At 39.6% G+C, this 17,020-nt stretch overlaps 1 protein-coding gene across 2 annotated transcripts in view; it reads right to left on the bottom strand.

The window, feature by feature from the left end:
* The window catches only part of abr (ABR activator of RhoGEF and GTPase), a 113,626-nt gene that overhangs the window by 73,552 nt on the left and 23,054 nt on the right, over window positions 1-17,020 (bottom strand). The gene's annotated exons all lie outside the window — the stretch shown is intronic.

Below are 17,020 nucleotides of genomic sequence, written 5' to 3'. Positions count from 1 at the left end.
AAGAAGAAAGCCATGTGGACATTATCCTAAAATTCATTAGATGTCACAAAACGGTCCAGACGAACATCAAACACACACTCGCAGCGTGGGTGTAACAACCCGGAACTTTTGAAAAGGTTTTATTCAAATATATGGAAATGTAATTCACAGTAAACACAAGACTAGGCTGCGCTTGAAAAATGGTGCATTTTGTATACTGTATGCACTAATGTACAAAAGATCAATGTTCATTCTAGTAACATCACTGTGGGTACGGAGTCTGACGGATGCAGATGCATAAGCGGTTATAACCTGGCAACCACATTAACGACGATAATGCAGCTCACCTTAGCTTTGCGCCTAGCTGATAACACAAGCAGAAAGATGACTGTAAATATTGCTATTCTCATCTATACCCTTCACAATTCCAGCCTCGAGTCAACTGATCAATCAAATCCTGTAGTGAAGCTACAGCAGACATATCGATTCTCAGAGCATTTATGATTTAGCACTCGGACGGCCAGAAAGTTTCTGCTGTAACAGACCTGGATCCATAACTCACTAAAGAAATAAAACACCCAGGAGGACATATCAAACATGTGTGTGTTTCCGTGACCTACTTCAGTGCCACTGCGTCTCGTGCATTTTCCATCTAACACATTGATAACTAGACACACATACACAAACAAAGCAACATCCCATGACCTCATAAAAACAAGGTCATAATTCAGGTAATGCTAAATTTAAAGTCCCCCAGTGGTCGATAATTTTCTCCCTTAAAACTAACCTTTGACCATCAAAACAACATATTTAAACGTTTTTTCTGTCTTAAAATGACTTGAATGTAACTCTACACTTTCATTAGGTAGATACGTAAATATGCTAATTAGCCCCGCCTCCACTCAGGAAACTGAAAGTGAAAATGAGAGCTGACACAGCAGTGCACTGATCACTCGCACCCGAATTTATGCGCCATTTTTTGCATATTTATGCCTCAAACTGCTGATTCACAGGGGTGAGTTGAAGGGATTGGTTACAGGTTTATGACGTCATTAACCGGAGCAGTTTCAACCCGCATTTTTTAAACGGTCTTTGGTAAAACTGCAGTTTTATAAAGAAAATACTCGGCAATGGTTTAAATGACTAATTTGCACATGGTTTGTCTCAAACATATAAACAACATTAAAAACTTGATTTTCACCACAGGCAGTGGTTCTCAAACTGGGGGCCGTGGCCCCCTGAGGAGCTCCAAGATGGATCTAGGGGGGCCACAGATTTTGTGGCATTTTATGAAATATAGAAATGTATCATAAACTTTATACAATAAAACCGAAAAATAAGCCCACCAACCAAAATTATGGATGTTCCAGCATTGTATATAACTGAATATGTTTTTGGTTTAATTAAAATTCTAAGTTTAAGATTATAAATCTTTATTTGGGGGGCCGCAAAGCTATACACCATACTCAAAGGGGGCCTTACAATGAAGAAGTTTGAGAACCACTGCTTTAAGGCCACGTCACCTGGATGAATGATTAAATTGGCTGAATTACCCACAACACAGGCTCGCTTATTGGTTTTCAGTACATTGTTTATTGTATACGTCAGACTCAAAAACAATCGCATACACGGTCAGTATAAACACACAAAGCCACACACAGATCTCTCCTGATGGACGCTCGTCTACCCTTTAGCCCCGTCAACGGCTTGTTTCCATGGCGAGTGCCCAGGCTGCCATGACAACTTGAAATTCTTTTATGCAGTCACTTCTAATGGCAATTCGTGACCATTTAATAAGGTGGATGATTCGTATGAATATAGACGATTAGGTTTAGGGATGGAGCTTCGTTCTTGCTTTTTTCTAATAATCATAGTTTTTTTTAATCATAGGTTTGTATGAATTTATGCAAAATTGCCTCCGCGTAAAACAGTTCAACTTTCCTTTGAGATCATGTTGGTTTAACTACAATCAGAAAAACACAACCTTACAAAGTCATGTTTCACACTGCAACAGGTGACCTTATGTACGTTCAGAAAATTAATTTTATTTTTGGCACATTGATTACCATTTGTATAACTGGTTTTACTACAAATATAATGGTTAAACTATAGTTTTATAGTGAGACTAGTAAATTCTACTAATGCCATAGTAAAACTATGGTTACTGTAGTAAAACCATGTTTCATTTTCATATGGTGAGGTAGAACATATTAACGAAGAATGGCACAATGTTACAATAAACAAATGCTTAAAAAAAACAATTTTCACCATCTAATGAGAAAGTAAAGACATGATGTTCTTCAATTGCTGGGACAGAATTAGTCTCAGACTCAGATGGTACACCCACGGACAGCCCACGGTCTGATGCATACATAAAAATCACAAGAGCTGTGGAAAACACGCATTCAGTTCAATGCAACTTTGACCACAGAAAACAGTTTTGTGTACCAGGCTACAGAATACAGTTTTCATGGGTTTTATGTAAGACACTAATAACGTCTACACACATTTTCCACTAATATGTTTAGTATTGTCCAAAACGTTTTGCACACTGCTATGCTATCATCTGAAAGGGCTACTGTACCACTTTGTTCCACACAATCTACTTCTGTTATAGCATCGATTTCAGATTTACTTCCCGTCTAATCATGCCAGAATAAACTTCAATGTGCACCAGACCTCTTGCCAACAATCAAATGTCTGACTCCAGCACACCCAGGACAGAATTAGCATGCTTTTAGATAAATGTATGTAAAAATAAACACTGACAATAAAAAGCACTGAATCTGCAGAATGCATCACATCTGGGTGGATTCAACAAAGTGCAGTCATCATAATCAAAGCAACACACACAACTTTTAATAATGATTTCTATAGTGCTTTGCATAATTTATATGTTTCAAAGTAATACAACTTTTTTTTTAGTTGGGCAGTTAGATTAAAAGCAATTTGCAAAACTGTACATATACTGAAAACGTCCAACCTGAATTCAAAGGAAAATGGAACTAATCCCACTAAGTCAGTCGACATTGGATGAAAGCAAATTGAACGAAATTAAATCGTACGAATCAACAGGAATGAGCCACCAATTCACTAAAACATAAAATGAGTTACAAACTGCCATCAGCTTGTGTGAAAACATCAGCAACACGTGCACATCAGACCGGTGACTATATGCAAGTTCACACCTAAAAATGAACAACATCGACTTTTATCATTAATACACATTAAAAAAGAAATCTCTTCCTAATATCACCGCTCTTATTGGCTGTGACGTAAACTGTAGGCCTTCAGCCTGTATATCAAAATAAGTGGTTCATGTTTAGGGCTATTATTAGTATAAAGGGCCGAATGTGTGTGTGTGTGTGTGTGTGTGTGTGTGTGTGTGTGTGTGTGTGTGTGTGTGTGTTGTGTGTGTGTGTGTGTCAGTGTGTGTGTGTGTGTGTGTGTGTGTGTGTGTGTGTGTGTGTGTGTGTGTGTGTGTGTGTGTGTGTGTGTGTGTGTGTGTGTGTGTGTGTGTGCGTGCGTGTCTTAACCACCGCCCCACACAAATCTATCTCAGCAGTGTGATCTGCTGTGTTTGGGGAAAAGCTCAATGTAATTTGCTGGGTACTGAGTAGAGGGTGATTATTTGTCCCAACGCTCTAAAGCCCACAGCAGAATTCAGAGGAGATCTGGGATTACATTTCTGACTCTTCATGCTGATCTCAGCATAAACCAAGAGAAGAAACTAACTCTAGAGCTCCTTATGCAGAGCTTGCTTTCATTCTTATATTAGTGCATGTCATTTAAAGGGGTCATATGGTGCGAATACGTGTTTTTCTGTGTCGTTGGTGTTGCCCATGCATGTATTAGACACGTAAAATTGCAAAAATGAAAGTGTGGGAACAAAAGATGCATTCTATCTAAAAGCGCCTAAAAGCCTCGTGTAGCCACACCCCCACAAATCTGCGTCAGTTGGTGGTATGATTTGACTAAGACCGCCCAAATGTATACGCAAGTAAGGTGGGCGTACCTGTCAGTACAATCGCTTTGGAACCTGATGTTCCAAATATGGTAAGAGGCGTTACATTTCCGTCACACGCTTGCAGTATTTGACCAATCACTAAGCACTGGTTAACTGGCCAATCATAGCACACCTCGCTTTTCAGAGCCATGAGCTTTGTTAAAAATCCACGCGTTTCAGAGAGGCGAGATACAAACATCTTGTATGTGGTATGTGGAGAGAGTCTTATGTGGTGAGGGATCACAGAGTCTCTTTTGGGACGTCATTAAAAAAATGGAGAGAAGATGATAGAGATGATGTGAAGTACAGACAGTAAGGATAAGAACTAGATTTTTACACTTCTCAAAACGCACTACGGTGATGCAGAGAGGTCTGGGTGGTTGCCAAGGCACTCCTATATGCGCTTGCCTCCATCAAGTCGAATGTTCTCCTAACTTTTTCAACTTCTCTATCAGACAGAAATTATCAACTAGAAAAGTAATCGGACACATGCCCTCAATAAATCACTTTATCTGAATTACACACATAAGATTATGAGAAACGGTAATAGAGATGCGAAAAGAGGTTAAGAGAAAAAACTGTGATGCTGATGACAGACCGTTTAACCATCTGTTCTTCACTACCATTACAAAACATCAACATCATTACACACATGGATGCACACTTCTATCAAACCAATATCGATTCCCGTAATATTACAATTATAATACAAACGCACTCGCAGCCAACGGCAAGACTCGCGCACACACACACACATCTGTACAGGTAAAGAAAATTCCCCTATCAGTGTCTCTATCTCAGCGTTAAATTGGAAATCTTTCATGGACGCGTTTCATCTGAGAAGAGCCAGGAGCGGTTTATTAGAAAGAGAGAGATCATCTCTTCTCCACAGATTAATCGCCATCTCTGTCACTCACACACACTTTCATTTCTCTCTCTTTCTTACTTCACTTCATTGCTACACATTTTTTGCTGGTCTTATTGAGAAGGTGAATCCTATTGGCTGCTTACACAGGAAAGCGGTTTGCTCTGTGAAAGAAAGGACATGTTATGTGTTATGGTCAAACAGGCCAGGTTTGGCCAAACTGTGACATTAACAGCTCTCTGCAATTCCTTTAACAAATCCATATTAATACATACAGTGAGACAAGCTCAAAGAACAGCATGCTTGAAGAAACCTTTCAAAGGACCTGACATCTCAACAATAGCGCATAAAGAATTTCCTCTAACAACACGAGGATGCTCTGAATAAACAGAGAGAGAGAGAGAGAGAGAGAGAGAGAGAGAGAGAGAGAGATACGTTCCCTGAGATCAAGTGAAGCAGGCCTGCACCCATGAAGATAAGTGATGCCTTTTAAAGACCGTATGCATGAGGCTCACGCTGTCACCGCGGCAACCGTCTCCAGCATCCCCCATATGTCCTAATTATTACGATTCCGATTCTCGGATGGAGATGACGTGATCGTTCGGTAATTATTTGGACTCGACTGATTCCAGCACTCAGAGCACAAGGAAGAAACTGACGGACAGAACACACAGATTAATGTTTTTAATTACAACAGCAGTTTCAGTTTACTGATCATCTGTGTCCACAATCCCCTGCATGAGGAAATAAACTCTTCACTCGCTTTGATTCAACGTAAAAACACTGAGATGCGAGTTTAAAATTAGATTCATGAGATTCAGCAGTAACAGCGGGTCAATAATATCAATGCAAGCGGTGTAAAAACGGTGTAAAAAGTTGGCCGGGTTACACACCGGCTCCCTGGACGCACGTTACTGAAGAACAAAGCAGTGGTGTTTTAAACAGAGCAGACAGAAAAGGTCACAGTCATAACCTCATAAATGTGTGATGAGATCAAAAACCCTTCACGCTAACATCTTTTCAACAGCGGCAGCGCTCCGAGCCAAATAAATCCCGACGCGAGATGCAATGTCACGGCAAACTGAAGTCTGGAGGGCTTTTAATTAAACGGATTTCATTATCCTGATTACAGGAGGATAAAATAAGCCAGACATCAAGAGGAAATGTCAGCCAACGCATCAGGCTTCTGACATTAAAGAAAAAACTTGAGATCCCATAAGTTACCGCAAGATACTTTCGGCAAACAATGTGCAGATCATTCAGCAAAAATGAATATGAGAATGCCAAGTTGCATTACACTTGCATAATAAAGCTTGTCAGCAGTAAAACTCTTACAAAATACTGTGCCGTCTGTAAATGCTGCTCAGTCATTAAAAAAGCTCAGTGATCTTTACTGATGATGAATTCAGGGGTCAGGACACAACAGCCATGATGACCCTGACATCCTTAAAGCGGCCATTCCCCGTGATGCCAATTTTCAAACTTTAGTTAGTGTGTAATGTTGCTGTTAAAGCATAAACAAAACCTGCAAAATGATAAAGCTCAAAGTTCAATTTCAAACGAGATATTGTCTTTAACAGAATTCGCTTTTCGAGGACTACAGAGAACGGTTGGAATCGGACTACAGCACTTTACTTCCCGGGTACATGATGTCACTATTCCGAGTTTTTGAAAAACCTCCGCACAAAGGAATACACCAAAAAAGGGGCGAGGCCTTCCTTAGAGTAGTGTTTGGTTATCAGAGATTGTAAATATTTGACTGAGCTACGCGCTAACCTACTTTCACTTTCATCACAGTCCTACAGCTGGTAATAAGAATTCCGCTACACACATTCTAAGATAACCAACGGTCAAATAACAGCTTCCATGACTTTAAAGCTGATCTGTGTAACACACTGATATTGTGTGTGCGCATACCTCTAAAACACTTCTATGAAACGTCCTTTGAAGTCCTGCTTGCAAATGTCTCCTAGTCAATCTGCTTGTTTTATTATCCAACTCGGGTCCAATATAAAAAGGCAAAACTAACGCTTCTGTTATTAGTGTAATTAATATAACCGGTCGGTCCGGTGTCATTTCCCTCGCCATAGCAGGGAAAAAAATCGTGATCTCTAACAAAGATAGACAATTGCACATGCACTAGCAGACCTCCTTTACACTTCGATGGATCAGCATGTTTTTAACTGATGAAGTGAAGTTGACGCCATTGTTACCGTTTATTGCTAAAAGCCAAAGTTTATGAATACACGTGCACTGAGAGGAGGACCGACCAATCACAACAGCCTGAGAAGCGTAAGCTCACTGATGTGGTATGGGTGGGACATCTTCAGACACACGCTCCAAGCGGGGAACCAATCACGACAGACCTGGTCAGCTTTACCAATCAGAGCGTTTCGGAAGGAGGGACTTTATATAAACCGGAAAAAATCCAGTCGTTTTGTGAGAAGTGGGACAGCGGTGAACAATAGGCTTGAAATATGTGAAATATAAAGCGTTTTTTTACTAGAAACATGAACATCCACTGTTAAACACCCAAAAAACAATCAAAGCTTCAAAAACAGCAAAAGAATGGCTCATTTAAATACCACTAGATCCACCCAACAATAGATCTTTCAAGAGTCAAAAGGCAAAAAATAGAAAAGAAAACAACAATAACAGCTGCTACTTAATTTGAAAAGTGGAATCTTATCGACTTGGAGTCGATGCAGTTAAATTGTTACAGAATTGCTTTGGCATAATACAGTAATGAGTCACTGGGGTCCCTGGCTGCGGGTCTTCTCAAAAGCAGCATTTCATTTTGACATCAATATCACTCAAAAGCTTAAAACCTTATGCAGTGTAGCAGGAAATACTAAAGGAAATTCTGTGACAGCCGTTGTTCACACACCAGGACTATGTCAATCACATTACCCGGAGCAGATGTGTTTTGTCATGAGCAGGATGAATCAATCGTCTTCCTCCTGTATTTAGCATAGTAACCCTATAGGTTGTAAATCAGCTTCCGTTTCTCCAGCGCCACAAATTACAGACGAGAATCAATTGTGAGCAGCCGTGAAATGTTGTCTCACATAACCTCTGTGCCAAACACAAGCCTGTCAATCAATCTCTGACAGCATGAGTGATGAGAGAGAGCGGGCGAGTGGAAGGATGGATAAATAGATGGAGAGATGGATGCAAGCACACCTTCAGATAACCTTGAGGAGTCCAAGTTACTTTAGACTAGCTCCAGTCAAAACTATTGATTGCGTTTCGTTTTCCACTTTAAAGACAGTAAAGGTGGGAGACAATAACAGAAAACAAATGATGTGATCAAACGGACAATAATAACACCATAGGGAAGATCTGACACGAGCCTGTTCACCCCAAAAAAATTATTTCTGTCATCATTTATTCACCATCATATCATTCAAAACGTGACTTTTTCCTGTGGAACACAAAAGAAGATATTTTGAGAAATGGTTTTGTGTTCATTCAATGGTGGCCAACATTCATGAGGGAGGAAATTACTGTTTATAAAAAATGACTGAAAGGTGCCAGCCTGAATATTTTTTACATTTAAGAAACAGAAAGTAGGGCGAGAGTGTCAAGTATGAGAGAGAGAGAGAGAGAGAGAGAGAGAGAGAGAGATAGTCAAGGCTCCTCTCTGCTCCCTCTTCACTTCCCCTCCATTCCTCCTCCTCCTCTTCTCTTCCTCTTGACTGGTCTGAATGCTTAATCATGTCTCGATTCTCTGGTGAAGTAAAAACATGCCAGAGGTCCCATTGGATGAGCTATCTGGTGTGTGGTACTGTAAGTCTGTACGCTGCACTACGATTGGTTAACATTCCGAGGGCAGAGTTAAGAGGTCCCTAGTTACCAGCTAGGCAGGGCAGGGCATGTCTTCAACCATGACAACACACAATACACACTGACGATCACATGGTAGACAAAAACCACAACAGGACAACATTGAAGACACAAAAGAACAATCTCAGAGAAACATCTCATATAGATGAAAAATATACAGAACAAAGCCTACACACGCATATACGTTAAAAGTAAACTAAATCAAGACCAGAACACAAAAAAGTACAGGATCAGCAGGCATTTCTTAAGGTCGCACTGGATCGTGTTGTGAGTGTGAGTGTATCATCACACCCTAAGCAGGGCTCTAGACTAACATTTGCGAGGTAAGAAAAAAGAATCACTAAAACTTCATTCAAATGCGTTTAATATATTATTAAATCAGTTAGAAATGAATACAAATCATTGTTTATGATTTAATTATTTTTATTGTATATGTAAACTCTCTTTCAACACTTTGCGTGGTTTTTACATTCGAAAACATCAAAATCAATAAGTAATAGGCTATTTTCTACGCGGGTTTTGAGGCCGTCTCGTCAAACGCTCGGTTTTAATGGGCGTGCCGCAGTGAAGACTTGGAAGTAAACGCCCACTACTATGATTGGATAGCAGTTTGCGTAGTAAACTTATTTGGAGCCTTCTGTGAATTTGGTTAGACACGTAACGTTAGGTTACACATTATCAGGACATATCAAGCGATTTCAGACAAATCAATAGTGACGCATAGTACAAATATGTTTTACTCACATAAGATTGCTGCGCCATTTCTGTCGGACCCAATATTGACTGCACAGCACTGCTTTTTAATCTTAGTCTCAAATCCAGCGCCTTGTTCACAAAGGAATCCATGGTGAAATGACGCGAACAAATGCTCAATGTTTCACCCACGTGAGCAGGAACGTACTTAAAAATAAACTTCAACCACGCATTCCTAATATCAGAATTCGAAGGCGACGACTGTGTTCTTCCACAAGCAGGCGCTGCACAATGTTGCATGTTTGTTGCTTGGTCGCTCTAAATAAAAATAACAGTGAAAGAAGTCCTCACTTTTGCACATATGACACGGGGCTAGCCGCTCTCGAGAGCCCTTCGCTAAAGTGACAGGGTTGCCAGATCTTCACAGAAAAAATAGGCAAACAAAGACAAGATAAAAACAAACCTTAAAATGCAAATTGTTTATATATTTTATAAGACCAAAATTTCTTAAAATCTGCAACAGACCATTTATTAAGACCTAAGTGCCGAGGCTTTTGACCTAAGACCAAACGACAAGCATAAAAGCGCTTATTAATAACAAACATGGCAACACAGCAAAAGAGCGCTGTGTGATGGAGCCTTCCGAGCATAAACACAACACAGCGCATATCAGCAGTTTAGTTTAAACTGACGGACAAAATGAATCTTTAGCCGAAAAATATGTCGCTATGGTTACCAGTTTGTCGATCATCACAAATGCGGGAGTGTGTACTATGTGTGGCTAAAGTCATTCGCGAACCAGTGGGCGGGGCTAGAGAAGTAGTCGTTGATATTTTTCTGTGGAGGCGGTGTTCAACCTATCTATGAAGATAGGTGCATTCCAGGACCTGGCGTTCGCTGAGCCTGGTGTCAATAACAGTTGTAATTTCAGTAACAAGGGCGTTTTCAGTTCTGACACTTACAGGAAGTTCACTTGAATACGATTCCCTCTCATACAACAAAATCTCGGGTTAAAATTGAGGTTTTAATTCATGGCTCCTTTAAGAGCTCGCGCACTATACTGTAACACACATGCGTTTTGTTTCTCAACAGTTTGTTCACGAAACGGACTACCTTTACAAGGATTCTTCTTAATATGGGAATTTTGACGGAATTTTGTGTTTATATGTCCGTTTCAGAGTAAGAAGGGGTGAAAGAGAACTCCGTTTAGTATTTTGTGCTCTGACTCCCTGGGCGCGCGCATATCTCAAACAACCCGCGAGACCTAAAGGCTTTTAGTGATTATTCTTCATGAAAGCTGCATTATTACACGTTTGGCTTTTATCAATAGCGACTCACAAATAAATAGGATTTAACGTGATGTATAACGTTAACATTTTGTATGCTTTGCAGTATTGTTAGAGAGCTTTATACAATCGTATAGTGCTTAAAGTTTAAACACATGTTTCCTGCATTAGCTTCACGTGCATACAATACAAGCAACACATTTCGTTATCTTTGCTGTTTTGTACCTTAGCCGGGGAAATTCTTATATTCTTCGGGCAGCAAAACATATTTATTTTCAGTTGCAAGAGTAAGCGTGTGACGAGGGAGGCGGGACAAGAGCCGTGAGGGAACGACGCGAGGCCGGTGGCACGAGTGATAATGAGTGTCAGCTGTGCGCTACACCAGTCTCGCGTCGTTCCCTCACGGCTCTCGCCTGCCTCCCTCATCACAAAGCGCTTCACTCGTTTGCTCTGTCGGCCCTTCTGCTTCATCGTAGCATTTAGTGTACCTCTCACACATTACGCTACCTCTTTGTGGGCGGGGGCACTGATAGATAAGTGAATGGTTGAAGGAGGGGAGACGAAAATGAGTGACTGAATGCGCCGGTTACGCAATATAACATTTCTGCGTATTAAATATACAGGTATAATACGAAAAAATTCTATATCGATCAGTTTGGAGTTCGCACCATTAAGAAAAACTTCACACTGGCAGTTAAAATAGTCGCAAAATGCGACCATGCTGAGCCCTGCTAAGTGTCAATCCAGGTTCAATAATTCAATTCAATTTTATTTGTATAGTGCTTTTTACAATGTTGCATTGTTTCAAAGCAGTTTTACAGGAAGAAATCAAAAAGAAAAACACTGAGAAAGGTCAAATACAATACTGTACATGTTACAGAAAGAGTAAGCCCATTCTAGTATTCAATGTTAATGGAGTTTACAGAATCTTAAAGTAATCTTATATCAGCAGTCTCTTGGTGAGCAAGCCAACATGGCCCAGTGGCGAGGAACTCAAACTCCAATGATACATAATAGAGAGAAAAACCTCAGCAGGGAGGGCCAGATCTCCTCTGACGTGTTACAGCTGCACTCAGTAGCTTTGAGTACAACCAGGCACTTGATGTGCTGAAATTAAGCCATTATTATTCTTTAAAGTGGAAACATGTCAATATTCTGATTGTCTATGTTTTACATTTGACACCATTGATTCTTCTTGATGTAGTTTTTAAATGATTTTGCAACTATTCTGGAAAAGCTCTCACTCCTGCAAATAATACAACACTCTTAACACTCTTAAAATCAGAGTAATGCATCCCACCTCACTGATCGTTTGCACGAAACACTCACAGACACAAATGAAATGCTCTCATCTCATACTACCTGTTAATTCAAAGAAAATTCAATTCAAAGAAAGCTCCTGTGTAACATCTTTCTTTTGCGTTTCTCTTGTGCAGAATTGATGCACTTGAAGACACCACAAGCTAAGGAATAATATCCAGACAGATCCGTTAATCTCTAACATCTCCACTTGACCTCAGGCCGTGGGCGAGCGTTTCTCTCACACGTACCCACCCCGTGTTTTAAGACCATACGGCTAAAATGATTTGTCTTGCTCACGGAGGAGCGGATCACGCCCAGTTTCAAGAGCCTCCTTTACAGCTCCATATTAAACCCAAGAAGGCACTTTACTGCCCACAGACATCTATGAGATCTGAAACACCATCAAGCTCAGTCTGACACGACCACGGAAAGAAAATATTCTACTCTCTAATCTAACTGACAGATATGCACTAAAGTCATATTAAAGCTGGAATATTTATTTTGTCACATAAAATTGTGCTTAAGACGAACAATGTAATATATATATTATGGACTCTTAATACAAGTTGCTTGTGATGTTCCACTATTGATAAGTCGCTTTGGAAAAAAACAGCTGGTAAATGAATCAATGTAAACATCTAAATAAAAAAATAATCTGTGCTACTGTCACACAATTATTTTATTGTATTTACAAAAACACAATGAAGTTAGAATACTGATATATCAAATGTTTAATTTTTCTGAAAAAAGTATCAAAAAGTATGGGGCGGCTTTGCACTATGCACATCTATAATCCACTGTAAAACACCCAGCATCCTGTGGCTCATTGCGTAAGCGGTACCCTGACCTCAGCATCCCTCTCAAATCACTGTCAAGTCTCTCCAGTCAGCAGAATCACTGAGACTCTATGGGTCCTTCAAACACTTGACATCAAGCTTTAGTGCTGCACTTGTAGTATTGCCTAGCCGATTTAGCAAATGCCACCGAGACGGTACGTGTACTTTCATGAAAGCCGGTTTGCTGAGAAAACGTCTGTAAATGTCAATGTCCTGCGGTAGGCCGTTTTCTCTCTCGCTTATGTAACTGAGCAGCTCTGCATCAAGCTACAAGAGAACAGCTGTGCTTTTAACTGTGCTGTGCTGTGTGCAATTAACTTACTTTTTTAGTTTTTTTTAATCTATTGATCTGTAGGTCATCTGAACAGCTACTGCTAAGGCAAAGCATCACTATTATTAAAGTTTAGTTTGACCACATTTTCTTTGCTGGACTTAAACCACTAAACACTCTGTTCTGAAGACAGGAAACCATGACAACAGCGGAGAGAAGAAGCAGATGAGAGATGATATCACAGATGGAAGAAACAGTGCGGAGAAAAGGAAGAGATATAAACAGATGCATAACCGAAAATATATAGCTTTAATAACCAGAATGAATCCTTTTACAATTTAAAAACTAGACTAATAGATAATCAAATAGATAATGACAGAGCGGTATGAAGAAAACACACTGGCAACATGAATCCCCCATTGGCATGTTACGAAAACATAAAATATGACTGTTTATATACTCAATATTAGTCTCTGTGGATGTATTTCAAACGTACAGCCTTTATTAAACAACCGAGCCTTTTAATGTTTAATAAGATCCATCAATAATTGAACGGCTTTATCTTTTGTTTTGTTAATGAGGCTGGACCTTCAACACTGAACAAAAACAGGTTAACAACATCTGCCAGTCCAGACACTGTTATTGTTATAATAGAGATTAATGAGTCTTTATATGTAAGCTCTGATGTCCCTTTATAACAGATTTCATCGTGACTCATATGAGTTTTTTTAAAGGGTCTCAGACAAAATATGACTGCATTCTGCAATAATAGTTTTTACTTTCGGAGATAATTTGGTACTAAAAATATCTATTTATTTGCTACATTTGGTGAAAATAAAAAACAAATGTGGCAAATAAATAGATATTTTTCTCTCTTTGATTTAACTGGCATGACAAAAACTGTTCATTTTTAACCAAAGTAAAACAACTGTGCACATGGAGAAAATAACAATACATAAACATTTAACAATACATCAAAATGGATCGATGCATCGATTACATTTCAAACGATACGTTGCATCGATGCCACACGTAAAATATCGATATGAAGTACGTTTACTTCGACAGTCTCCATGCACGTCCTCATTTTTTTTGTTAGTTTGTCATTGTTTATGTCCAATTTGGGACAGAGCATGTGCAATTTTCAAAGAGTTCGTTCATTCTATATATTTTGGTTGCATTTGTGAATTATTAAAAATGTAACTGCTTGTGTAAACTAGGCAAGTAATTTCAAAATATCAATAAATTAATCGAATCGTAATCGTACCGTAGAGATTTCAGAGGTATCACAATTAATGTATCGCAGGTGGAGAAAATCGATAACGTGTCGTATTGTAATGAACTGTCTGATTTACACCCATATTAACACAAAAACAAAAAAAGAGCAGCGTAAAAATACAAAGTAAAACTTAAAGGTTGAGTAGGCAATCCTGTCCAGAAACGTTTTTTGTCATGCTGGTTGGAAGTCTCTTAACATCCTGATAGCAATCAATAAGTAAAGCGAAACATTGATATTTTTATAATTATATATCTTCTAAGGCGTAGGGTCAAAAAACTTTGGGTCCGAGGGCAATGATACGTCATGTGTACATTTTCAGTCAGCATATTTTGCATCCCACTGCGCACCCTGTTCACGCAGACATCATACGTCATCGGCGCGCTCATGTGCGATGTGCAGGCGGCGGGTAGGTTCTTGGAGATGTTCGTTATTGTAGTAATGTAATTAACTTTGTACTGTAATGTTTTCTCACCAGTGAATGTGACATGACTTCACTGGAACCGATCCAACAGATTCTGGTCTGTGCGCACGCTCATGTGTTTTGGAGGAGGCGTGGCTTTGGATGGTGATTCGCGAGAGGGAGGGATCGTATGATTGCACTGCTAGCAAGCAAACGTTAGCATTTTCCAAATGATCTACTCTGCCTTTAAGTGAATACTAAAGACTTTAAAAAGGCATGAAACAATGAAACAATAGGATTAAACATCAATGCCGCTTTGAATCTCATTTTTACATAATAAACAAATAAATAAATATCCCTGCTAAATGAGATTTATTTTCCCTAAACCCAGAGCACAAGGGTACTGCGATACCTCTCCAAAACACACACACACACAAAAAGATGTGTGAGGGTGTAAACAGGGGAGGACAAGGGGTGTAAGTAATAATATTTCGGGGTGACAGCCCCCTTTCCCTGAATCACCAATTGCATCCATTATCATACGGACCCAAACACACACCGCCGCACACGCACAAATCTCATATAATTCAGTGTGACATGATGGGGGAACGGACGAGGTCCTTTCCTGGTTAAATCCTCAATGGACTCTCCGTACTGAATGAAATAAGCTCTCTCTCCCTCGCTCCATTACCCCCCCATCCCCTCCAGAGTGATTTGTGCGATTCTGCCAGCCTTTGCCTCCATTTACCGTTCTCTAAAAGCCCTTTATGTAACTCAAGCTTCCAGAACAGGCAGACGAAACAACCACAACAAGTGCATCTCTTCAGCCTTAACATTACCCACAAACCCGTTGCTGACCGCTTCCGCCCACATGACTTCCACCCCGGAGAAAAAGAGCCCATCTGTCAGTAAACCTTCAACACAACAGCTGAATATTCATGAGAACAGCATGTGCTCTGGGTCTCAGATGAGATGATGCATAATCCCTGTTCAATGTGAAAATGAGTTTGATTTTCATGAGTACTGGATGAGAAGAAAGAAAAAGAGAAGAAAGAGTGAAGAAAGTAAAGACAGAATAAAAATGGATAGCAGAGAGAGAGGGAAACAGACAGCAAGGAGAGGACAGAAAGAGGAATAAGAGGGAAGAAAGCGGGAAGACGGTGAATAGAGGAAAGAGAGAAGCAAAACAGCAGATAAGGAAAAAAGAGGAGAGAAAAGAGAGAAGGAAAACAAAGACAGAGAGGGAAGAAAAAGGAAAGAGGGAAGCGAGAAGGAAAACAGACAGCAGAGAAAGGGAAGAGAGGAAAGAGATGGAAGAGAGAAATAAGACACCTAGCAGAGACAATGAAGTAGTAACTGGCAGCAGAAAGAGGGAAAAGATGGAAAAGAGAGAAGGAAAACAAACATCAGAGAAAAGGAAGAAAGGGGGAAAGAGAAGGAAAACTGACAACACAAACAAGAAGACATAACGAAAACAAACAGCAGAGAGAAGGAAGAGAGACGGAAGAGTGGAAAGATAGAAGGAAACGGACAGCAGAAAGCGAAAAGAAAGAAAAATGGATGACAGAGAGGGAGGAGAGGGAAGAGAGAATAAAAACAGAGCAAAGAGAGGAAAGAAAGAAAAAAAAAAAACACGAAGAGAGGGAAAACTGACATTACAAAAAGGAAGACATCATGAAAACAAACAGCAGAGAGAAGGAAGAGAGACGGAAGAGTGGAAAGATGGAAAGAAAACTGACAGTAGAAAGAGGTAAAGAGGGTAAAAGAATGACAACAAACCGCAGAGAGAAGAAAGAGAGGAAAGAAATGAAGGAGAAAGGAAAACAAATGGCAGAGAGAGAGTTGAAAGAGAGGAGTAAGAAGGAAAAGAGGGAAAAAACGAGGGAAGGGAGAAGGAAACAGACAGCAGAGAGAGGGGAAAAGAAAGAAAGAAAGAAAGAAAGAAAGAATTGTTTTGTAACAGTATGTCATTTTTCCACACTGTAAAAAACAACGATAAGACTTACTTTTTTTGTGTTAGTTTGCGCAAGTTTTGGAAGTTTTTTTTACTTTAAAAAAACTTCACACATTTTTACAGTAAATTTGACTTATTTTTTGTGGCAAGTTTTTGCTCACAGTTTTTTTAAAAGTAAAATTGACTTAAAACGGTGTGCAAGAACGTGCACAAATAACACAAGAAATTAAGTAAATCTTATAGTTGTTTTTTACAGTGCACATAATAAACAACATGATACTTTTAATACATGGTTGCACCCTA

Source organism: Triplophysa rosa, linkage group LG2, assembly GCF_024868665.1.
Source record: "Triplophysa rosa linkage group LG2, Trosa_1v2, whole genome shotgun sequence".
NCBI lineage: Eukaryota > Metazoa > Chordata > Actinopteri > Cypriniformes > Nemacheilidae > Triplophysa > Triplophysa rosa.
The sequence above is the reverse complement of the archived record's forward strand: the minus strand, read 5'-3'. Positions and strand labels throughout refer to the sequence as shown.